Below are 26,243 nucleotides of genomic sequence, written 5' to 3' on the forward strand. Positions count from 1 at the left end.
TGTGATGTAATAATTGTAGTTTCTATGTTCCTTAATTGTGTCCTCCTAACTGGGGCTGCTCAGAGCCATATAAAGGTAGAGTTGCGACAATGGGTGTTCAAAATTCTTTAAGGTCACGTGGTTCATGTAAACTTTAAAAAGTTCCCGGAAGTGATTGACAATGGATTCAAATCATTAAATAAGCTACTGTTCAATGAGACAGAGCCACAATTTTGGGTAATTGACAGACAATAAATGCATTGATATACAATATTTATAACACAGTGTAATTATTGTGTAAACTGTATAGTTATCCTACCATTACAACAATAGGCTATTAAATTAAATTCCAGACCGTAGCCTGCTAAATATCGGAAGCTTTTTTTCTCCCTTTTACGTATGTGTCACTTAATATTAATTTCTGTACAAAACCAAGACGGGAGATTCTTTAGAAAACGCAATAGCACCAACCCCATAAGTGTAGCCTAGGCCTATCTAAATTATCGTTATAAAAAGAAATTACCTAGTACGTGACTCAAGAGCTGTAAACAGTGTTTTTGAGACTGCGTGTAGCCTACAAAAGCGCATGGAGATTTTAATTTTGCAACAAGAAACTGTAACACAGCTAGTCTAAGTCTAACATTAACTTGTTTTAGTTTTCTCCCCAACGTTTTCTCTGGTAGTTCTTCACTGATCTGAGATAATGAGCGAACTACCTTAAGTAGCGTAAAAGTTTTCTAACATCTCTCCAGTGTAATGGTGGGCATGTTAAGTTAACCGTAGCATTACCTACACAGTAACCCCATGGTAATGCGATGCGAGTGATCATAATAAAACGTGATATAGTCCTTGATAAATAACCAGGCTATGAACTCATAAACAACAGCATTTTGTCACCGTTTGTCATTCACCGTGCTGTGAGTGTAGCAGCGGCAGTAATGGAGTTCGACTACGCCACCCCAGGGTCTAACCCGGGGAACTGTAAATGACCACTAAGACCTCTATCAAATTAGGCAATCAGGTTCGGGTACTGAGCAAACAGAGACATGGTTCCATACAAAAATACAATTCTGTCAGAACCATTTTAGTCAAGAAAGACAAGAGAAGATTCTGAATGAAATTTATTGTAAATTATGATTTATATTTGGCGGTATAGCTCTGTTCGGAGGAACCCCCCTATTTCCATGAGCACCATGGAAAAGCATTAAGTCAGGGGGCAGCAGCAGTTTAGGGAATTCTCACCCCAGCAGACAGGGAGAGATAAATAATCCCCCAAACAGACTATACCTGGTAATCCTCTCTCAGATACGATGAGAGGATGTCATAGTTATAGAGATAAGCCCCCCAAACCAAAATATCTAGAACTAAATTTGGTAAAGGCGGGGGGGGGGGTATAGCAGCAGGAGCAGCAGATGGCAGCATAACGCATAGATGGAACAGACACTGTTAATGGTCATCACCAGGGGCGGCAGAATTCCAGCGCCCCATGGCCTTCAGGGTCGACACCGGAGCGAAGCTGCAGCAGTGGTTGCCGCCCCGATGCGCAGGGAATGAGGCGTGTAGCGGTCTGGAGGCAGCCCACAGAATTGGCAGAGGAGGCGCAGGTGGCACGCGAACCAGGCTCTGGACATTGGCTTCCCCTCTGGGGTAACGAAAAGCGGCTCCTGGGGTGCAGCACGGGGACGGCTTTGCAAGTAGGTCCGCATGGAAGACAAAGGACAAAACACACCATAAGATTCAGAGAAATAAATGACAGTGCCTTGGCCACTTTTGTCAGTTTGAGTGCTTAAGAAGCAAGGTGAAATAGTGCTCGAAATTGAGATATCAGAAATTAATCAGTCGTCTGATTACGGCTGTGAAACCACTGCTGCATTTAAATCCCCCTTGGGTTGGTGGGGAAGTAATGGGCTGTGAGACTTGTGTGCATGCTGGGCCCCTGTGGCTGTCCTGGCAGAGCAGAGCGCGACCAAGTGACAAGGTCATGAGTTAGTGTTTCCCACAGAATTAGATTCAATTTGTGGCGGTAGATGACTTTGACAAGGGGGGGGGGGGTATTAAGATAGTCTTGTGTATAGGTCTAATTCAACTTTATGACGTTTGAGGGAACCCTTGCAATTGTAACACAGTTGAAAGGCTGTTGATGTGTGGATGCAATTCATAATGTTTTCTACATAGTTAAAATAAAGGTTCGTACTTCTCCTTGGGACAAGCACTTTTGAATTTTGGAAAACACTTTTCCATTTACATCGGGATTTTGCAAACATTCAGTGTCAGTCAATAAATGACCCCTTCAACGAAATTGACAAGGAGCTTAGAAGTAGGCTAAGCATACTAAATTCGACATCCAAACAGTATTATAACGTTAGCTTTGAGATACTGCTTGATTCAACTTAACTTAGTTTAGTCTCTTCAATGTAGCCTACTATGCTGTGATAAGACCTTAGCAGAGTTCACTTCAATGCAGCAGTTTTGAACAAATTTGCGCAGCATGGTCACGATGCTAAGCGGATTTAATAGCAATTTAGCCAGACGTCTTCTATGCAATGCTTCTATGTGGCAACAACAATCCTTCAACAATCGTGAATATTTGTTATATGCACATGCAGAGGAGTGGCAGCGGGCTACGAGAGAGAGCAGAGCGGGGCAGGGCAAGGAAAGGCTCCGTGCGTAAAAAGCGCAGCTCAATGGCAATGCAAGGATTTGACCTTATATTTAATTTAAATTAAACAGAATATTCATCTGTGGCGGCCGATTTTAATTTCGTGGCGCCCCGCCACAGATTAGTCAATGTATGGGAAACACTGAGTTCACCTCTCTGGGAGGAAGTACGCCTCCACTGCAATGGGAGTCAGTCTGCATAGAAACGTTACATGACTCAATGGGAATCATGTTAGCGTGGCCAGCTTTAATGGGCCTCACACATTGGAGCTGCTCTTAGATAGATAGATAGATGATAGATAAATACTTTATTGATCCCCAAGGGGAAATTCTTCGATACACTGTAAAAAATACAACTTGCCTTTAGTACTGCCAAATAACTTTTCTGACTAAACAGAACTCAAATAATCAAATAGTGTAGTGAAACTCATTATAACAAGTTTTCACAACTAATTTGGGAATTTCACCTAACAAACTTAAGAAACTGAGTTGACTCAACTTGTATAATTAAGTATCTATAAGAGAGAAGTTTCCCAAAGTTCACTGAACTTTTTAGTCAAGTTGGCGCAAGCGCATTGTTTCCTAACGTATCAAGGCGACCTGTGGGCTGCGGCTTGAATTTGTCAGGAGGACAGAAGCCAGACACCTTCCCTACCTGTATGCAGCGTGGAGCAAATGACAACAGCGTTGTCAAAGGTAAGTAAGGCATTTAGTTTTATCCAATTGTTATGATAGTCAGTCTTTCTCGGTGTCGTGTTGCTTTAGCTAAGCTGATCTGACTGCCCACATTCCGTTAGCAGCTATCACTAGCTAACGTTAGTGATGTCTAGTTATGACTGTGAATGTTAGAAGCTTGCAATGTTCTGGGAAGACATAACCGATAGCTGCTAATGCTGAACAAGGATGTTCCTAAAACATTCACTTTCAGGAACAACTTTGTGTAAAATGGATGTCAGCAAGGAACGTTCTTGGAAATAGTGTGGTGTTGTTGAAATAGTAGCTGCTAGCTATTAGGCTAAGCTAGCCTGCTAGCTAATCTTAGTGGCTAAATTCCACCATAGTGATAGCCATACAGCTCAATTAGCTGCTACAGCTCAATTATCAAGGCAATGCAATAGTATAATTGTCTGGTTAGCTATTTACCTGTTTTGCTGAAAACATGTATGTTCCTAAAATATTAACCTTTATAGAAAGACCTTTGTATTGGATGCCAGCGAGGATAGCTATCTCACTGTGGAGTAAGCTAAACCCCCTCACTCCCGCCCAAAGTTTTTAGCAATGTCTTCCAACTGCTGCCACTCGATCTGCAGAGGCGCTGCATATAGGTTGAAAAAAATTAAATGGCAATGTAATTTTTAATGCAACATATGTCAATAGAATGCAGGCACATAAAACAATGGCAACCCCACATTCGCCGATCGCGCTCCCTTAAAAATGCTTGATCAGAGCCAACAAATGGACAAGTTATAGCTTCATCACTACAGTACGTAAATGTCCTCCAAGATGTTTAAAAAAAGTCCACTACACTACAAACCTATATAAAAAAAAACAATTTTCTATTCTTGTTTGTTGTTGCAGACTCTTCTGTTGCTATGCAATGTAAGGACTGTCCATTTTCTCACCCGGAGAGACCCTCCTGACCCATTACAGGCTTCATCACGGTCACTAGGGAAAAAGCTGGCTCTGCCTCCACCCCCAGTGCGTGTGCATCTTTAAGACTTCAGGTAAGCTTACATTAAAATTTAATTTGGCATGGTACCATGCAAAAGACAAATCACCTCAGGTCGAAACTACATTCAGTTGTCAATAGTGTACATTCCAATGTGATTGCAGTGCAGTGGACTTTTTTAAACATCTTGGAGGACATTTACGTCGTGGTGAAGCTATAACTTGTCCATTTGTAGGCTGCGACCATAGCATTGGCAATGTACAAAACTTTGCGACACACAAAAGTAGGAAGCACAAACTTCATAATTAGGGAACTCGGAAATGCAGTAGGTGCACCAGTTAATGATGAACTCAACGTGTTTTAAAATGTATGCAAATTATCGCATATTTAATTAGATACTGCCTAATTTGCATATGTAAACACTAAATTACAGAAAACTTGTAATACTTTTTTTTTCATATTAATGTAAGTAATACATTAATATGAGTATAAGTAATACAACTGGGAAAGTTTCATAGTGATATCTGCTAGTTAAAAATGTTACCCTATTCACCTCTAGTGTCTCGCGTTCCTCTCCTTCTCTTTACATTTTCTGTCCTGGCCTGGTTGCACCAGATGGTCGCTAAAAGGCACACGTGCGGAGAACTTTTAATTTATTTTTTGCAAATTTAGTGATGTAGTTCTGTGCTTTTCCACCAAGGATGCAGATGCTGAGGAGGACTAGAGGCATGAAAATTGGAATCTTGACCGTCATTGAAGACGACCACGCCATGAAAGCACCGGACATTGTCACCAATATCGCCATCGTCCTGGAAGAGACTGTTGTTCTACAGGACATCTTATACTTATACTCAATACTTATGACCCCTGTATTTTAAGGAAGAACATTTATTTATTTATGATACATTATTCATTCACAAAGAAAATTGGTGTTCTAATATGTTGGATATTCCCTCATTTTTTAACTTAAGGCATTAAGATCAATTTCCAAAAGATGATTTAATATTCTTCTTTTTAGTCAGCGTTTGCAGAGGTGCCAATAATTCTGGAGGGTACTGTAGGTCAGGGGTGTTCACACTGGCTAAAAATAAAAACATAGTTTGATCTATTTGGATTTTTGAGTTGTTATTTACACTTGTTTTTGGTTAGAGTCAATGTATTAGTTGGCATTAATATATATTTTCAAGTTGGGAGCATTTGTTGATTCAACTTGCTTATTTAAGTTCTTTACTGTCAAGTAGAACTTACTCAAAAAAGCTAGTGAAATGTGTTGACTTGTTTTTTTAAGTTGGAAGAACTTGTGATTCAACTTGAATTTTTGAGTTGCCTACCTAATGTAAGTCCACCTTACTTACAATACTAAGTTGGCATTACTAGATATTTCAAGTTAAAAGCACTTGATTCAACTTGAATTTTTGAGTTGCTAACCTACTGTAAGTCCACCTTACTCACAATACTAAGTTGGCATTACTAGATATTTCAAGTTGGGAGCATTTGTTGATTTAACTTGATTATTTGAGTTCTTCACTGTCAAGTTGAAATTACTCAAAAAAGCTAGTGAAATGTGTTGACTTGTTTTTTTAAGTAAACGCAGAGAGTTTTTTTTTACAGTGTAGGAACGCAACCACTTGGGGCGCTGGTTTTCACTTTCCCTCCCTATTCAAACCCAAAATCGCTGCGCAAAGTTTTTACACGCGAGAAACACAAAGACGTGCATTTGTAATGACGCGGAAGCAATGCATGCCATAGTGTTGCATAAATTGAAGCAGAAATTAAGCAGAAATAGGCCTACAACAAATGTTGAAAAACGTTTACGTATGATGAAGTCTTAGGTAGGCTATGTTATTCACCTATTTTAAATCTGAAGGAGAATATCCTTTTGGAGATTATGATCGATCGTCTATTGAATAGAGGTGCGTCTGCGTGTATACGACGGTGTCCACTAAGCATACCATGCTTATTTCGACCCTCTGCCCGACATAGCTTGGAGGTTGCAGTGGTAATCGTGATGATAGTGTCGAATGGACGTGGTACAGACAGCAGGGCTAGTAGAAATAGGGCTCTAAACTACTAAGTCACCCGCAATATGATGCGAACTTCTGGGTACTCAGATTACCCGCGATAGGAACTGATTTGACCAGAATACTTTATTGTAGGCCTTGTGGTTTAGAAACCATATACATCTTAGTTGTTGGTATACATCTTAGGTGTTTTCCTGTTAATTTGTTATGTGGGTAATATGAAAAAAGGAAAGTAAACCTGCTCAAATATGTTTATCCAGTATTTACTGAAAGGTGCATAATTTGAGGTGCTTGCCATCCAGAGGCAAATTAGATAAATTTACCCCTTCATAAACTTTTGTTTTACTCAAAATTTTTTACATTTACAGTAGGACTTTATCTCTGACCACTTTCAAGCCATGGCCTTTTGAAATTTTGATATAAAAATCCAATGGTGTTGCTTTCTTAACCCTGACGCCTATAGTTTGCCAGGTTTAAAAAAGTTATTAGAGGAAAATATTTGTATTTGGTGTGAAACACACACATACCTGTTTTTATGCTTTTCATTTGTTTTATAATTTGTATTAATATTTATTTTATCATTTTATCATTATTTTATTTATAAGCTAAGGTTGCTAGCACAGGTGTCTAAAACTAGATAAAAACACTTGCACTTTCTGTTTGCAGTTTTGTGTGGTATTTGAAAAAAGAACATTGCATTTTCAGAAATAGCCGGCCCTCCAATCAGATGACGTTGGCAGAATTGGCCCCCAGCTCATTTGAGTTTGAGACCCCTGCCATAGACAATCCACGCCCGGAAGTTGGATGGATACGGAAGTTAGGAGGCGGGATATATTCTGGAGAGGTCTATGGAGGCAAACGGAAGTGGCGTCACTGGGACACTCAATAGGCAAGGGTTATTTTATTTGATGAGGAGCTGATAAAGATTGAGCAGCAGAAAAGTCATAGTCGATACATAAATCGTTTAATATTATAATTAGGCTATTGATAGCCTACTATTACTTCACTACTATTACTGTTATTATTATTATTATTCGGATGAGGCAAAGGAATGTAAATCTGAGTCTGAAATGTTGGCTACAAACAGTCTATGTAACTGCACTGCTGCTGACACGGTGGTCTGTTCACAGAAGTTAATGCATGGTCGAGGTTGTAAAACGGCCCCGACGTGAAGCGGAGGGCCGTTTAAACCTCGTAGTGCATTAACTTCTGTGAACAGACCACCGTGGAGTCCATTATCCCCGTTCTAAATTACGTAGGACAATGGGAAATTCAACCAATCAGTGTCTAATCAGAAGTGCAAAAAAGCAAAAAAGTGCAATGTGATATACAAAGAAGGTGGTGCATTATCATGCACAGTGGTCATCTAATGTGCTTTACATGTAATGACACAATAATAATATTTAGCCCACAATAATGGAAACAGTAGCCTAATATAAACAGCACTATAAAGACAAAATAATAATAATAATAATAATAATAAATTCACTTTACAACTCAACTAAAAGACATCAGGTTAATCAAAGGCAATAAAAAATATTAGAGTTTTTAATTTATTTATTTGTATTATTTATTTTTATTTATTTTTGCTCAAACTTAAAGGAGAACTCCGGTGATTTTTCAAATAGATCTCCATTTCTCAACGTCACCGAATACTGTCGGTGAACAAAAACGGAAATAATCAGTTTTACCAAGCGAGTTGCTGCAGCTACACGCTGGGATCATTAACATGGCTGCCTTAGCTGCTGGCTGCAGCCATAGATATATAATAAAGGCTAGATGTCTCGTCCACGCTGCTGGCCAATGGAGGTCGACGTCCGTCCGCACCTCGCAGCCATCTTGCCACAGTCAGCTCGCTAACTCATAACATTGTGGGCTGTATTTTGGGTCACCCAAAGAGATGGGAGCTGACCAAAAGGCTGTAGGCTACTCTTTCACAGCGAGGCAAGGTGGCTTTCCCGAGGTAAAGTGCTGTCGCGTGTGTTTGAGCTCCGAGTCGCCTCTTCTTGGAGGAAGAGCACATGTTTGAATCTGCAAACATTTCTTAACGAAGCTGGCCTATCTTAGCGATATATTTGGAAAGCTCAATGAGTTAAATCTCCAGTTACAAGGCTTACTGCATTCACCAAAAAACTTGAGGTATGGGACAGGCGCCTCGATCGCGACAGTATTATGCCTTTGAGAATCTGAGTGAAATCCCTGAAACGTCTAATTCGGGAGCCACTCTTGTGATCCCATGTATTAAACAGTAGGCCTACATCACATCCCTGCAAAGTTTATTTCAAAAATATTTCCCAACCAGCAGTGCTCAGTAGCCTATGACTGGATTATGGATCCATTTAATGCAGCATGTTGGTATTTCATTGAATATATTGTACAGTGCTTTAAAATATTGCCCTATGCTTCCTAATATGTTGCTGGAAAACAGAAATATATGTGTTTAATTTACAATGGCACATTATGTATTTATTTATTATTATATCTGCAGCACCAGCTGATGTTAACTCTGCTGAAGAGGATATATTTAGAACTTGTCATTATTTCAATAAATTTGACAATTTTAAGCTTGACCTACCACTTTCTTAGAGCGATGAGGGACAGGTGGGGCTCGAAAATTGATCAAAGTGGGGAATGAGAGAAAAAGTTTGAGAACCACTGAGCTAGGTAAAACTGATTGTTCTAGTACCCCCCCTAACAAAAACTAAGTAACTTTTACTTAAAGTACATAAATGAACTACTTTTTACTTTTACTTGAGTACATTTTCAGATCGGCATTTTAACTTACTTGAGTAGCCTAATATTTGATCAAAGTATTGGTACTTTTACTTGAGTACAATATTTTAGTAATTTTTCCACCTCTGCCAATCTGGCAACACTGCCTACACATTTTCTCACTTTCTTACTCGACCTCTTTCTTATCTTCAAACGTCTTTATAAGTGACACAGACATAAAAGGTGCAACAATCTAATCTTAAATAATTACTATATATGTCTGTGTGTGGTATATAGCCTAGGATGCTTGTCAAAGTTTTTCTATTTTCGTATTGGTGTGAATTAACGTGTAGATACGAAGTTGAAACGGTAGGCCTAGCTGTGACGTGCAGTCACCTGACATCACCATCAAATTAGAGGATATTTCAGAACTATTGACATGGACAGCTCCCCTTAAGAGCGTCTTAAGAGCAGTGCATGCACGTTCACGATGTCGAGCATGTTCGGGAAACAGTTGGAAAAACCAAACGAACGATCGTAAGATGAATCGTAGAAAACCCTCGTAAGTGCGTGTCTCCATTGTTATCGGGAAACGGGGCCCAGGGCTGGTTTTAGCCTAGGCTACTACATTTGGGTGGGCAACATAGCAAAGCGGTCAAATTGGATCAAAATTGACATAACAAAACACAAAAAAATTGTGCTTCCTAGGTCGAGTTGCTGCAGCCAGTATTTCTGATTCAAAATAATTATTTCAAATACAAAATAGTATTTTGTCATTTGTATTTTATTTTTGTTGAATAAAATGGCTTTGTATTTTGTGTCAAAATACTTTAAAGGTGTATATTTTTGTAGTTTAAAAATACTGCCAAATATTTTTGGTAAAACCAATAGCAGAGGTGAACGAAGTAGCCCGCAATTCCTTTACTTAAGTGAAAGTACAGATACACCTTGTCAAATATTACTCCAATACAAGTGAAAGATGAAGGTGAAACAAAACAAAGTTGAAGTAGAGAACTACTTGCTTTTTAAACATAAGTATTCAAAAATCAAAAGTACAACCATTTTTCCGTTTTAATGTAATATTTTTCATACACAATAATAATATGTAAATCCTTTGGTTAGTCACTAGCACTGTGTATTCATTCACATGCGTGCATTCACACTGATAATTATGACAACAAAGTGCGCTGCAAGTACACGGATGGTGCACTCATAATAGTAAAAAAGATTGCCCTCAATGATCGCATGACCATGATGAAAGAACACTAACCGATTTTGTTTAATTACAGTTATTATATTGGTAACACATGACTGGACATTTTTATATATTGTAAAGGGGGGGGGGGGGTATTTACGTTCAGTTGTGAAGACCAATACCCTATTTTGAATGACAAAACAGCTTTGGCGTGTGTAACAGCTTAGAATGGCTTACAATGCATCCAGCAACATATTTGGGGACATGAGCACTATAGCTTCAGGCATCCCAAAGTGCTTGGAGGATAATGCACTGAAGTACTTGAATTGTCAAGGACCAGTTGGGGCAGTTTCATGTCTCTGTTGCTGAGATAAGTTTCGATCGTCAAAAGGTCAGAATTGCCAAGAATCTTGTAGGGGCTGTTTGGGGCATATCTCTGTTCCTGAGATAGTTTCGATCGTCAAAAGGTAAGAATTGCTAAGAATCTTGTAGGGGCTGTTTTTAAAGAGTAGAGATTGTCTGTGCTGTGGGGGGTGAGACAAGGTACTCATGTTTCTCATGATATCTCAGCACCCAAAGTTGTTATAAATCCATAGTAGCACATATATTATCATCTAATGTGATAGACCTTTGTATGAACGTATGTTCTATAGATATAACCTATTGAACTTCCATTTGCTATTTATGGCCTGTAGGCCTCATTGACCTGAGCTCATGCAAGTCAGAAAGGGGAAGATTCTATTGGGGAAAGGTTCCAGTGGGGGCTGGCATAGAAGCAAAGAGGGGGAGTGAGGGTGTTTTAATGTACAGAAGCACACATACAGTCCATCTAATCAATAAGTATGTGTCTGGATTCAATTTTATACTCTGACCATTTTCTCACCCATTCATTTATAATGGCCGGTCATATTTGAGACCAGGAATACACATGGGTGCTAAATAAAACACTCAAATTGTCATGAAAATTATCAAAAATTATTTTGTGTGTTCAGATGCCCTGTATTAAGTAATGGCGCCTCATGGTATTCAGAATAAGGTAACAATATTTTTGAGAGAAAAGAATTGTCAATCGGTCACATTTGACCGCAAACACAACAGGAGAGGTTTTATAACTGCAGTCTTAAGTGCTGCTGGGAAAATGCCTGAGCTGAGAATGGTTCACAATTTGCATAAGCTCAAAAGCCAAACAGCTGAAAACATTTTTAAAGAAGTTTCTAGGCAGCGCGTCAAGACAGCAGGTACTGTAGATCAACTAAGTTGCAGCACAGTTTTTTCAAGGGTTTGGCCATCATAGCAGTAAATTCAGATAAGGAGGCTACTGTACATTTTGTCTAGGCCTGTGGTCAAGGGCGTAGGTTTGGTCTCAGCTTTGGTGGGGACACATCCACAACTCCTGTTGTCACGATACCAACATTATTGTTTCAATACCAATAGCAAGTGAAGAATCTTGATTTCGATACTATTGCGATTTTTTTAAATTTGATTTGGTTTGTGTGATTTGTGAGATCATTCACATCAGTGGCAATCCTAGAATTTGATTGACCCTCCACACACACACACATTGAAAGTGATGGTTGTCATAGGTTTCTTTTTCATATTTTGGAATTCATATAAACTATAAATTTATATTGATAATTATGTATAGTATTTTATGATCTGCATGATTACTAATAGCTAAACATATTTAGTAATTTGATTATACATCATATTGATATTTAAATTATTAGGCTACACTTGTCTATATCATCACATTTGGTGTGTAAATCTAATTGAGTGCCTGTCACTTTAAGAGGAACGTGAATGCTGAAAAATAGTTTCGCAAGTGCAAGGATATGTGGATTAAATTCATCATGTTTGCTATGTCATTAGATAAAATAAATGTTCAAAAAACTAACAAGTCAAAGAAAATCTTTCTGGGATGAGATCATAGAAGAGATAGGCTAAGTGTCTCGCAATGTTCATTTCTATGAATATGGAAATGCACCAGTTTATCTTTTATTTCTTTGCATTGTCAAGGCTACATTCACAAATACATTAACCTACATAAACAGAATATAGGAACAGGAAAATGTCTCGGATCCATTGTTTATTGCTACTGCAAGATTGATAGCCCAATTAGCCTAACAGTCAGTGATGGTGACTTATAGCCTATGTGACTGTCCGTGCGGCACACCCTTATTCAACATGACAGTCATGACTCCTAACTTTGGTTGAAAGATTACAGAAGCTAGGTTCGCTGTGACAATATCCTGTGTAATATCCTAACAGCTACAGTAATGCTATTTTACACAGTAAAATCCGCATTTGAAAGCCTGGTCACCAGTTGCCAGTTTGTATGGCTAATTATTTTGCCTAGACTGCATTGAAAAAGCTTCGCATTTTTGGGTGGCATAGCTGATCTACAAACCACAAAAAGGGGCAAACATGTACATGCTGAAGGGCAAAGGGAATATCACAATGTTTTACTCTGGGCAGACAGCCCTTACCGTTGTCGTTGACACACCCGCTCGCCGGTGCAAACAAGTACAGTAGCCTGACACTCTCCATGCGTGTAGGACTACTGTAGCGTGCATGTAAGATAACCCTTCCCCCTCCCCCTCTGTTTTTCAGCAAATCATATGACGACGTTTCTTGTAGCCTACTGTTGTGCTGGCTGTCGGAATGATCAGCAGCACAAATAAGTTCGCTAAAATATTGGTGGGGACAATTTTGTCATCTTAAAATATTGATTAGCGTCCCACCCTAAATCTACGCCCATGCCTGTGGTGAACTCTAATATTTTCATTTTTTTTGATGGAAAAAAGAACCAAAGTCATTAAACATTTTTGTTGACTTGAAATCTTGAGGTAGCTCTGTTGGGGAATTTGTTAACTTATCAACAATGGCAAAAAGAGCACGGGAGTTATTATTAATGTGTTAATAATGTTACAATTAATGAAGAATGCCTGGCCCTATACATAACTCTATAAATGTGGAGTCTCTTTTTGAAGATGTATAGTTAATCTGAAGCTTAGTGTTTCTCCATTTACGTTCAGCTTTCCTACATTCTCTCTTCTGATTTGCTACTGTTGTGATATTCCTCCATGGTGTTTTAGGTTTACTGAAGTCTTTCTAACCTTGGCAGGTGCTATTACTATATAGACTATAGAGTCAAGGACCCTGAGAATATTAGAGCTAAATTGAGTAAGATGGTCTTCCTGCACACATGGTGTCATAGCTATGGTTTTACTGTAAAATTCACTATGATAGTTCATAACACTGTCAACTTATGGATCTTTTACAGTTCAACCATGAAGTATTTATTAACAGTTCAATGACCGCTTTTGATGTGTTCATGATAAGTGATAATGGATGACACTGTGTTCTTTAATCAAAAAAAACTTTAGCAGATACAAGTAGCCTAACATGTGAGTAACTAAACATAAGTATAAGTAAATATACTCTTTTGATCCCGTGAGGGGAAATTTGGTCTCTGCATTTATCCCAATCCGTGAATTAGTGAAACACACTCAGCACACAGTGAACAGAAGCACACACTAATCCTGGCGCAGTGAGCTGCCTGCAACAACAGCAGCAGCGCTCGGGGAGCAGTGAGGGGTTAGGTGCCTTGCTCAAGGGCACTTCAGCTGTGCCTACTGGTCAGGGTTCGAACCAGCAACCCTCTGGTTACAAGTCCGAAGCGCTAACCAGTAGGCCACGGCTGCCCCAACATAGCCTTTTTGATGACCACATCAAACATGACGTAGGCTTAAAAGTAGAGGTAGCACAGGAATGTGAAGGATATAAAAAGAGGGAATTTATGTTTTATTTCATACAGTCTGGTATTATCCCAGAAATGTGATTTACTTTTGAAGTTGAAAATGTTTAGTTGAACTGTAAACTTCATAGTAAACCTCATAATTATGAAGACCTCAGTCTGACTAGGGGAGTGCGGGGCACAAAGTAACGCAGGGTTAAATGTAACACAGACTTTTTCCCTATTTGCAGGGGGTTGATCGAGGCATGCTATTGGTCAGTTAATCACATTACTATGAGACGGTGTTCCACAAATTTTCAGTCAGTATGGACGTGTTTCCACGTAGATCTGCAGCAAAACGCCTTTTGAAGACATCAACGTAAATGTCTAGGTGGTAGGGCTGGGCGATATGGCTGAAAACTGTATCACGATGTATTTCATATCAGTCGATATCGATAATTATTGATTTTTTTTTTCTAAATCTATTTCAGATAAGGACCAGAAGGGGAAAAAAGTTCAATTTAAACACTTTTATTTTAAACTTAACCTTACTCTGATTTGAATCACCTCAGTTATTAATCAAATTAAACAGGGAAAAGAAATAGCAACACAATCATGAAAAACACTCAAATAAATAATTGTGCACATAAGTCTGAATGAGCAGCACTGGTGGAAGCCTGAAATATTGTAAACAAAGTAATTTGCTAGTTTATCATAGTAAGTCTACTGGTTAGACTGTTCAGTTTCCCCACTGTGTTTACGTTTCAAATGAATACTTTTTCTCCACGGGACAGGCCCGTTTGAGTCTTGGAAAATACTTTTCCATTTGCATCGGGATTGAGTTGATTAGAATTTAGCAGTCAATTTGAATGCAACAGTTTTGAACAAATTCGTGCAGCGTGCTAATGATGCTAACCGGATTTAATAGCAATTCAGTCGTCTTGCACGATTGTGCATGTTTGGATTACATGCGCATGCTAAGGAGGGATGCACCTAGAGAGAGAGAGAGAGAGAGAGCGCACGGGGCAAGGACTCATTGAGAGTCTGTGTTGAGGTAGGCCTACTTCTATCGTCACTCTGGTAGAGTTGCACACTAGCTACAATGCAAGATATATTTAGCCTATTTATTTATGGACAACGTAAGGCGGGAGGTGTGTGTTGCTTTTATCGAATGTTCTATCGAACGCATTTTTTATTGATATCGATTACATGTCTATTGCGATACATATCGCCATCGTCTTATCGCCCAGCCCTACTAGGTGGTACTTGTCTTTCCATCACTGAGTTGTGGGTGCAGCTCACTGACTCCAATCTTGTATCATCTTAATAACCGTCTTTTAGGCTAAAAATGAACACCGTTTTGAAACATGTAGCCAACTCATAGCAGGAGCTAGCTTATCTTATAACAAACGTGACCCAGCGGGGTTAGTTGTAACAGGCTGTTACAACTAAGCCACTCATACTGTACTGTAATGATCTGAGCCTAGCTGTTCATGACTGTGCTCCCATGATGCTGTGCAGTGTGTGTATGTGTGTAATGTTCATGTTCTAAACCATGTGGGTTGACAACGTTGTATGTCCTGTCTGTTGTGTTTAGGTTTGCAGCCAGGGCTTAATTTGAGCCGGAACACGCCGGAACATGTTCCGGCACCTCCGACGTTGGATCCGGAACCTTTTTTATTGGATCCGTCAATTAAGTCAATATAAAAAATAAATCGCCTAAAGAAAAATAAATAAATTACTGTTTGTGTAGTGTTCAATGTTGATATCTTTCTTATAGTCTTTAGAAATAGGGGAAAGACCAAACAGGATACAACAAGCTAATCGAGGATTTGAAAGTGCTTTATCCACAATATTGGTCACAGGAGGGTGACGCGCTGTTCGGGGAGAGAGAAGTTGAGACGCTCTTCCAGCAGTTTTGCATCGATAGCCCGCGGAATGTCAGGGCTTTCAGGGAATACCATCTCCTCCCCATTTGCCTTGTCGGCCCGCCGCTTGCCCGGTTCAACCCTTTCCTTACGTGAGGTCATGGATTTCTTAAGGACATAGGTGTAGAAAAAGAAGCAGGGTAATGGAGGCCGGGGGTCTGGATGCTGTATGGGCCATTTTGGACAAGTAGGCCTAGGCTACGGTAGGAAGAAATCACGCTGTATCCAGTTGATCATTGATTACTGGGTGTGGGTGGTCATCATTGCAATATATAGCATACTTAAGCGCCGAGGCTATTAGCCCCTTGTTGGACTGTTTTGTTGGTTCTTTTTTACATTTTACACCCATGCAGTGCAGTGTGTTGCAAGTTCTGAAGTTAATAAACATTGCCCTGGTGTACACACCGCGTTGTTTAGTTTTTTTTAGTCAGAGCTATGTACGCAGGTTTTTTTTGTTGTTGGTCCGGAACCTCAAATCCCCGTTTTGAGTCGCCGGATCCACCCCCCCTTTGCGTTCCGGCACTTCCCACTTTACAAATTAAGCACTGTTTGCAGCTGGTTACAATGTTCATAACTAGGGTTGATTGGTGTGTGTTTTAGATACAGCCTCATATAGAGATGTTTTGTGCTGGAGCATAAGGGCCAGGTCTGGCCCGGAATTATGTGTCGTGTGTTTTGGTGCGTAACCAATAAAAACCATTCTGAGACAACTGTGCAGTTTGTTACAGTACAATGATATTGCAATACAAAAATATGCGCGTATTAGTGTTAGTTTAGTTAGTTTTTGTGATGTTTTGCATTTTGCCTCATGTGTTTTCAGGTTTGAGGGCTTGTTAGTTCATGACTTATGTATCATAAATAGTCAGATCCTATTCTATCATACATATTCAGATACATTTATTGAATTAATTTAATTAAAAACAGCCTTTGGGATGAGTGTTACTAACTCTAACCCCGCATATGGGGCAGGTTGTAACACACCTATCGCCACTCTCGGTGGAATTGTAAAAGAAAAGTAGCTCCTACAAACAAACTTCCAGTGCATATGTGTAACAGAGATATGTATGTTGCTTGTTAAAATATAACTAGTGAAACTCAAATGATTTTAGAATTATTTAGCCATAACCAAAAAGTGTTACTTTGTGCCCCGCGCTCCCCTATAAACAAATTGCAGTCAATCATCATCTTTACTTATTAACTGTAAACTTTAAAGTCCGCATCAGACGTGCGACCATGAAGTTCATAGTAATGGGAGAGTTCATAGTCAAGTTATGATATATTCATGGTCGAACTGTAAAGGCAATGGTAGAACTATATCAAATTTAAGTTGAACTGTAAATTTCATTGTTTTACTGTGAAATTTTACAGTTAATTTTTTCCTGGGAACGCAGACGCATCTCCATTCACAGACGCACCGTGACTATCACTGTCAATACACGATCGATCATAATCTCCATTAGGATAATTCTTCAGAATCATCAGAATAGGTGAATAACATAGCCTACCTAAGACTTCATCATACGTGAACGTTTTTCAACATTTGGTGTAGCCTAGGCCTATTTCTGCTTCACTTTGTGCAAACTATGGCCTGCATCGCTTCCGCGTCATTACAAATTCACATCTTCGTGTTTCTTGCGTGTAGGCTAAGTATTTCCTGAAAACTTTGTGCAGCAATTTTGGGTTTGAATCAAGCTCTGGATGTCTAGCAAATAGTGGAGGAGAGTACACATGGGATTTATCACCGTACTTGGATCTATCGTCTATTTTAATCAGTATCGTTGTTTGTCGCAATTAAAAATACCCTCAAGGGCCGGATTACATTATTATTTTGGCATACGTTGCAAATTTAAGTTGCGGGCCGGAATTGGGCCGGATTTGGCTCGCGGGCCGGGAGTTTGAGACCCCTGGGCCCAGTTTCCCGATAACGACGGAGACACGTTCTTACGAGGGTTTTCTACGATTCATCTTACGATCGTTCGTTTGTTTTTTCTGACTGTTTCCCGAACATGCTCGTAGCGTGAACGCGCGTGCACTGCTCTTAAGATGCTCTTAAGGGGAGCTGTCCACGTTAATAGTTCTGAAATATCCTCTAATTTGACAGTGATGTCAGGTGACTGCACGTCACAGCTATAGGCCTACCGTTTAAACTTCGATCTACACATTAATTCACATCAGTACGAAAATAGAAACACTTTGACATCTGCATGAAGCATCCCAAATCCCAAGTAGGCTAGGTTATATACCACACACAGACATAAACAATTGTAATTATTTAGGATTAGATTGTTGCACCACGCAATATTTTTTCGCGGTGTCACATAAGAACACGTTTGAAGATAAGAAAGAAGTCGAGTAAGAGAGTGAGGAAATGTGTAGGCTTAGATTTTGATGCAGTACAGACTAAACCACATGTTGCTTTCTCTGCTTTTTACCTTATAGGCCTAATAAAATATAGCCTTCACTTAGCAAAGATAATGTCAAACTATTCTGGCAATGTCTCGTTTCATAACTTGATTGCATTTTTGTCCGCTTTTCATCACATTATTATGACCATTAAATGTAGGCTATTTTGCACGCTAAAATCTGATTCATCACAGGTAAACACAATAAAGAATGGGAACGTAAATTGGATTATGTATTCTAAGTTGTAATTCCTCTGTATGTCCTGTTGGTGACCTCAGTGAGAAGTACTGTTAAGACGCTCTTAGCCGGTAACGAGTACTCTGGAGCACTCGTAGATCTACGAGTGTTTTCACGACGCTCTTAAGCTATGATGGTTTCGGGAAACAGTCGGCAGTCGACCCTGTACACATCTGACTTCTGCTACAACACCGAGTCATGCCACATGCAGAAGTTTTCTGATGATACTGCAATTGTGGGGTGTATCAGGAACGGGCAGGAGGAGGAGTACAGGAGCCTGGTGGAGGACTTTGTGCAATGGTGCAAACTCAATCATCTTCAATTTAACACTTCAAAGACCAAGGAGATGGTGGTGGATTTCCGCAGGTCTAAGCCCACTCTGCTACCAGTCCACATTGATGGGGTCAATGTGGAGGTGGTTAGCCCCTACTAGTATCTGGGTCTTCACCTGGACAATAAACTGGACTGGTCAGCCAACACTGATGCACTCTACAAGAAAGGGTAGAGCAGGCTGTACTTCCTGAGGAGGCTGCGGTCCTTCAATGTGTGCAGTAAGCTCCTCAGGATGTTCTACCAGTCTGTTGTTGCCAGCGTCCTCTTCTATGTAGTAGTATGTTGGGGAGGAAGCACAAGGAAGAAGGATGCGGGGCGAATTGACAGGCTGGTAAGGAAAGCTGTCTCTGTAGTAGGAGCTGAACTGGAGTGCATCACTTCACTATCTGACAAAAGGACCCTGAACAAACTGATCAACATCTTGGACAATGAGTGTCACCCACTCCACAGCACTATTGTTAAGCAGAAGAGCCTGATCAGCTGGAGACTTCGCTCACTGCCTTGCTCAACTGACAGACTGAGAAAGTAATTTGTCCCCAGGGCCAGGGGCGGACTGGGATCAAAAATCGGCCCTGGCATATTTGGCCCAAGCGGCCCTCAAATCGGTCGAGCACACCTAATTAAATACAAAATCTTTGCATTGCCCTTAAATATGCATATATTTTCAACTGTCATGGAGCACTGAAAGTGATGTAGGCCTCATTGGTTATCTCTGACTGATCAGAGGTAGGCATGGAGCATAGGCTATGATCTCCATATTCAAGTAGGGCAGACTAACAAGCAATTATTAAGGAAGAGTTTCTGCTTGAATTCAAAGTATAATTTCAAAATTCAACAGGCTACAATTGACAGCAGCACCAAAAATTACTGAAGCCTATGTGTAAAGAGTTAAATTACCCAGATTGTCTTAAGGCATTAATGTAATTTATACCAGTTATCACTGTCGGACAACTGAAACAACACAAACAGGGCTGTTGCTGGAAATATTTTATTCCTGTACCTACAGTACCTACATTGCTGGTACATTTTGGGACAGTAGCCTACAGCTACATGGACTAATTATCTTTAGTATCTTCCAGTAGCCTATCGTAGCCTATAGGCTATATATGTAGCTTAGTTGGCTTGTGCATGATGTGACGTTTTGTAACTTTCCGTCAGTCTACAGTCTTTTAGCCCTTCTTTACCATGATAACCCTTCCAAGATAGAACCCTTCTCTACTTTGAGAGACCAGCCACCACTCATGCCATCGATGTTGAATTTTGTGTGTCTGACGGAAACTGATCAATCTGACCAACAATTAACGTCGATTTTACACTATTTTGCTGTCCGGGTTTGCAAATCATTCATTTAGAAAATTTAAGTTGCGCTATTTGTTATTATAACCACAGCACGGCCTTACTATGTTATCATTAGGCTACCATATCATTACATTATCGCAATTTATAAGTCATCATAGTCAGCATGGCATGCATCACAGCCTACCTGTTACCACATGTCTGTCTTATCATGTAGCCTCAACTAGGCTCGCACTCTCCACCTGCTCACTGTCCCTTGCTCTGTATGCTTGTTAACATCCTCGTTCAAACTCAACGAACTTCAACATGTTGCTGACATATGCTAGCCTACTTGCAATATTGTATTTTTGCACAATTGTCACTACCGGCACCCCGCAATTTCGTTTAGGCAACTCGATTAACTTTTGAAGCGCTCACAGAATCCTGGCTCTGAGCCAAAATGGAAGGGGTGGGGCCTGACATGAGCTGTTATTGGATCAGTCCAGTGTCAATATTGAAATGTAACCAATGGGCCGCTGATTTTCCTTCCTTTGGGCCGATCGTTGGCCAAAATAATTAAATTATATATATAGCCTATTCTATCGGCCCAAAAGGTGCGTCGGCCCACCGGGAAAATGCCCGGTATGCCAGATGGCCAGTCTGCCCATGCCCAGGGCCATTGAACTGTTCAATGCCTCACTTAAGGGAAGAGGAGAGATAGCCTTCTCTGCATAGTCTGTCTGCCTCTTCACCCCCTCCATGTTTGGATACTGTCTGTCCACTAGCCACTTTTACCACTGTCTTTATGCCTCACTGTTTGCGTGCTATATTAGCACATTAGCACATATGCATAACCCCCCCCCCCCTCTCCATGCCACAGCCGAACTGTGGCCACACTTATACATTTTCTTTAAATAGTTAAATATATAGATATATAGACTTTACTTTATGTCTGCATTGTTGCACTGTTGGACTTACTCATTTGCACTATCACCATGACCACTATCACCATTGCACTACCACCATGACACTCATTCACACAGAGCACCTTAGAGCACCTTACCATACCTTACTATGCACAGAGAATCACAGGCTCAGTCCCTGCCTCAGTCATTGCAAGCGCCTCTGATTGATTAATCACCACTATGTGGATACTGTTTTTAGAATTGATTTAGATTAAGTGTTAGTTAGTATAATTTGTATTTTAGTATATTTAGCATATTCTTTATCTTCTACGGTCCTTATTGCTTAGTTGTGTTTTTATATTATATACAGTACTTTAATTACTCTTTCTGCTGTTAAAGAATGTGTTTGTGTTGTCTGTATGCTGCTGAGACCTTGAATTTCCCCTGGGGATCAATAAAGTATCTATCTATCTATCTATCTATCTATCTATCTATTCAATCATATGCAAGCATTTTTTGATTAGGCCCAGCCTTCTGAAACACCATTCCAATGGATCGGTTCCAGATGGATGAGTGGAGCTAGGCGGAATGAAATTCATCTGGCGAGAGTCAGGTTATGTCTTACAGGCATTGGATCCAAAGCTTTGTATAATTTGTGGGAAACATTTTGAAAAGGGCAAGAAAAAAGATCCATATGTCCAAAACCCCACAGTAGAAGGCCTCCAACGCATACTTACCCTTGCTCAGCAGAGAGAGAGATTAGTACAGTACGCTGTGTTTGGAAAATAGGGTCCCGCTGGATTTTCATGTAAAAATTGTTTTTTTTTTGCATATTTTGCTAATATAGATTCTAAGGAACAAGATTTTTTTTGTCTTCAAATTTTCACGATCCGTCTTTAGGGTTTTTTTCTGTATGTTTGAAAATAAGCGATTATATCTAGTCCGAAAAGTAATTTTCACATTTTCCTTTAATTTTTCGACAATTAATTCCACTTTTTGCACACAAAACCCCCGGATAATGTAGAAAGGTTGTTGATTCTACAACAATATCCATAGTTTTCAAACTTTGAGTGTCTGAAAAGTGTAAAAACACCTCCACCCTTGTTGCCTACTGTATGTCAAAAACGATTTCTTAATCTTTGCTTCTCTTGATGCTTTCCTTGACCTGCCATGTCATTCTATTGTCTACCTTAAGAGAAATTTGTCTTGGAAATAATCTATAATAGTACAGGCAACACAGTACGCCACTACGTGTCATAGGCATGGGTAGTTCAGTAACAGTAGGCAAAATTAACAAACCAAAGAATATAAGGTACAAACAAACAGACAAACCACGGATGGCCCTCTCACAGCCTGAACTAATAAAAAAAAAATAACTCAAGGGAAAACATAGCTCAGACACTAAACCATATGCATTTGCTCTGTTTAAAAGCAATGGGTTATCCACAGCCAACAGGCCGGGCATGCGAGAGAAGCAATGAAGTCTTAGAATTAAGAACAAAGCCATGTTCTTCCAACAACAACAACCACAAACACCCATGCGCCAAAAATTTCAAATGACCGGCATTGTTCTCCCAGAGAGGAAGCTACTGTACGTATATGATCACCACCAATGGGTGGGCGTGTGCGCCAGCGCTGCAGGTCAGCCTTTCCACATACACACCTGACTTTAAAGTTCACCGTCCTGGTAGCATACCTATCTACTGCCAAGGCCTGAAGGGGACGGGGAGAATATTTACTTCTGCTACACTGGCAGAGAACTCATGTGAAACAGACTGTGGGAGGTGGAAGGGGTTTGAATGCTGTCTGGCAGTATTATGAGTGGAATGTCTTAAGGGGGCCCTCTTCCCCATACAGCCTGATCTTATAGTGTGTGCCAATTCCATCAAGACACTCCACAATTTCATACTTGGTATACACCCATGTATCCTGGATTTTGTGGCGACCGTGAAAATGGTTCTTGCAAAGGAGTTTACATGTATATTATATTTAGCAGACACTTCTTGACCAAAGTGACTTACATACTGTATGTCAGCTATATTACAAGGGATCACATTTTCCCCGGAGCAACTTGGGGTTAAATGCCTTGCTCAAGGGCATAACAGTGAAAGCTGGGAATTGAACCAACAACTTTCAGGCTACTGCACGCTAGCCCAGCTCCTTAATCACTACACTACCACTGCCCTCTAGAAAAAGATTAGAGTGCCAGGTGGTAATATGGGTACAGTGTCATGACCGCACACTGCAATCTCCTAGAAGAACTACATTTATTGAGTTAAAAACATAACACAACGTTTCGACCCACCAGGGTCTTCATGTGTTATGATTGCAGTGTGCTGACAACTACTCCTCTTTCCTTGATAAGCTTGCACCTGATGTAGACATCACTGTCCTTGATCTATATTTCTTGTGTTGATACCAGTGTTGTAATGTAACAGAGTACAAATACTTCGTTACTGTACTTAAGTAGAAATTTCACGTAGCCTATCTGTACTTTACTTCGCTATTTAAATTTATGTCAACTTCCACTTTTACTCCACTACATTTCCTAGATAAAATGTATACTTTTACTCCGTTATATTTCCACTAAGCATCTTCGTTACTCGTTACTAAAACATAAAATTAGAAAAAATGTGTGCGACTGCAATAAGGGAGGTTTGGCGAATCACTGCTCCTAGATTGCATTACGCACGCTCCGCACGCTGCGCGCTCTATTTCAGCTCTTGTTTGTTGCTAAAGGAGGAGGACCGCCATGGAAGCACGAGCACCTGCTGGAGGACCTCCCGTTATCATAGACGACCACCCCGACGATAGTGGTGAACTCGGTGAACAGGGTAGTGGTGAATATAACGTCATACACCCGTGGCCGTATTTGCAAGAAATGTTTCTGTACATCGGCTACCTGCCCTAGCGGCCTGTGAAAGGCTATTTATCCATAGCATCGCAGGAGTTGTCTTCAGTCCAAGAAGAGTAAGACTGAATCAGGCCCGGGGTGGGTAATCGGGAGAATTCCCGGTGGGCCGCTTCACTTTTGGGCCGGTCGAGGAAACAAATATTGACATTTGTCACGTTAGTCTATCTTTTCTTAAAGTAGGACACGTTCCGCATTCTGTGCATGACACCAATGCAATGCCTCTGCATGGGTTGTAGCCTACGTGAGGGAGTTCTCCTCCCAAAAAGAGTTGGTTGGGTCCATATAGCCCGTCTTTTCCAAAAAGTTTTCTCAGATACGGATAGCCAAGCCGGCCCTACAGTAGACACAAGCGTCAGGAAGGATGGAGGGTAGAAAGAGGCCAGGAGAGACTGAGCAGCAGATCAACCAGTCGGCCATTGAAAATGATGAGCCCGAAATTAGTGATGAGGAGGCCATGACTACAGGGACAACTAGAGAGGATAAATTAAAGTTATTTAATGTAAGAAAGAGCAATTACCCTACATGATAAACCTATGCCTTGTTTGCTCAGAAGAGGGTGTAGTAAAGGAGTAGGCTAAATCACCAAACAACAATATAGCCTACCCATGCAAAAAACATGTAGCCTAAACATTAGTTCAATATGCCTCTTTGTGGAAGCATGGGATAGGCTACATTTCAAAGGCTTTCTTTCTTTCTTTCTGTTTTGGTAACTTGTGGAATAGTGGAATATTTTTTGTTAACTTCTAGCTATCAGTCAAAGAGTTGAGAGTCCTCACTTTCATACCTTTGGACAATACTGTTTTATCAATGTCTTCAGTGAGCTTAATAAAGGCTTTGTTATAGACATTGGTCTGCTTTTTTTATTATTTTCTATGGCTTCTGCTATATTTCATTTAGAGATGTAGTGTGCAAGGCCGTTTATGGTATTTGGTATCATATGCAAAGAGATATGGGCATGAAAGAATTTGAAGATGTACATCTTCATCAAGCCTTTCAGAAGCTGCCCGAAGGACCTTGTCTCTGGTACTTGCAACTGTTCCAGTTGAAATTGCTGTCAGAGGTTCTGGTTTAGAGCTGGCCTTCCCACAAATTAAACAATCTCTCCATATTTGAAATGATGTTGTATCAGCCCTACTCAGCCTTCTTGGTGCAGATGTGCTCTCACACTCAACATTTGCAACTTGCTGCTGCTCACTGATTTTTGTCTTACTGCAGTAGTTCGCACTACACGATAAATGGTATGAAACTTTGATTTTGGAGGAAATATCATCTGTATATGGAGCCAGAGTTTTATCAGAGCCCGTCTACGGAGAGCCTGGCCACTCCGTATTAAGTCCCATTGTACTGAATTTTGGTTGCAGTTCCACCAGAGTTCCACTGGGGGCGATCGCCATGAGTGCAGAATGAATGGGAGTCAATGGAGCTAGACGGCTAAATTGGTCTCTTTCATCTGATTGTCGTTGACAAATCTCAGATTTGATTGTAGTTTGTATAACTTCAACATGGGTTATAAGTCAAAAGTTAAATGAACGAGTACTTATGTCCTTTTGATTTCTTACAGGTTGGGTCGTTGTTGCCCATAACACGCTAGCATTGTGCTAATGAATGACGTCATTGACACGTTTGAAAGGCTTTTTAGAACAATTAATTGACTTTAAAAAATATAATACTCAACCAAGTGTATTTTCTTTGCCTCCCCTTTCGAATACAATATTCAAATTACTTGAAAAAAAAGTATAACCCGAGAAAAGTGGATTTTGAGGGGTACAGCTCCATAGACCTCCATGCATTCTGCACTCGTGGACGAGCACCCTCATGTGGAACCACAGGAGGAACTGCAACCAGTTTAGAAACCAGAAGTTTTCAGAGAGTGGCAGTTCTCCCTTTATTAGACATTCTCTGGTTTTATGGACATCACCATCTCTCTCTCTGCTGAGCAAGGGTAAGTATGTGTTGGAGGCCTTCTACTGTGGGGTTTTGGACATAGGGATCTTTTTTCTTGCCCTTTTCAAAATGTTTCCCACAGGCTTTGGATCCAATGTCTGTAAGACATTCTCCATAATTCAAGAGACTAGTGAAAAGGAAAAATGATATACATTTCAGAATTTTCATTGAAATGTAAATCAAGTTGAAATATAGCTGCAAGCAGCAATGCGGGGGCCTAGCAGTGCGCTATAGCAGGAATGGCGTTGCCATGGCATGAGCAAGCACTCACAGCAAGAGGCCAAATTACACCAATGTCCTTGTGCGTTCTCACAATCAGCTACCATGTCCCTCT

At 40.3% G+C, this 26,243-nt stretch overlaps 1 long non-coding RNA gene across 2 annotated transcripts; it reads left to right on the plus strand.

Annotated features, from left to right (window-relative positions):
- Positions 1-1,363: 1,363 nt before the first annotated feature.
- On the plus strand, positions 1,364-16,300 carry LOC143101802 (uncharacterized). 2 transcript variants are annotated; one of them, XR_012982524.1, is made up of 4 exons: positions 1,364-3,333; positions 4,216-4,361; positions 5,007-7,216; positions 15,568-16,300. It is a non-coding gene; the product is annotated as an uncharacterized LOC143101802 (long non-coding RNA). The 2 variants fall into 2 exon arrangements; XR_012982523.1 differs by having other exon boundaries at positions 1,364-4,361.
- The last annotated feature ends 9,943 nt before the right edge of the window (positions 16,301-26,243 follow it).

The sequence above is a fragment of the Alosa pseudoharengus genome, unplaced genomic scaffold (genome assembly GCF_046254945.1).
Source record: "Alosa pseudoharengus isolate Yale_2024_CS ecotype anadromous, Long Island Sound unplaced genomic scaffold, YU_APseudo_1.1 YU_APseudo_1.1_scf_4, whole genome shotgun sequence".
Classification (NCBI taxonomy): Eukaryota; Metazoa; Chordata; class Actinopteri; order Clupeiformes; family Clupeidae; genus Alosa; species Alosa pseudoharengus.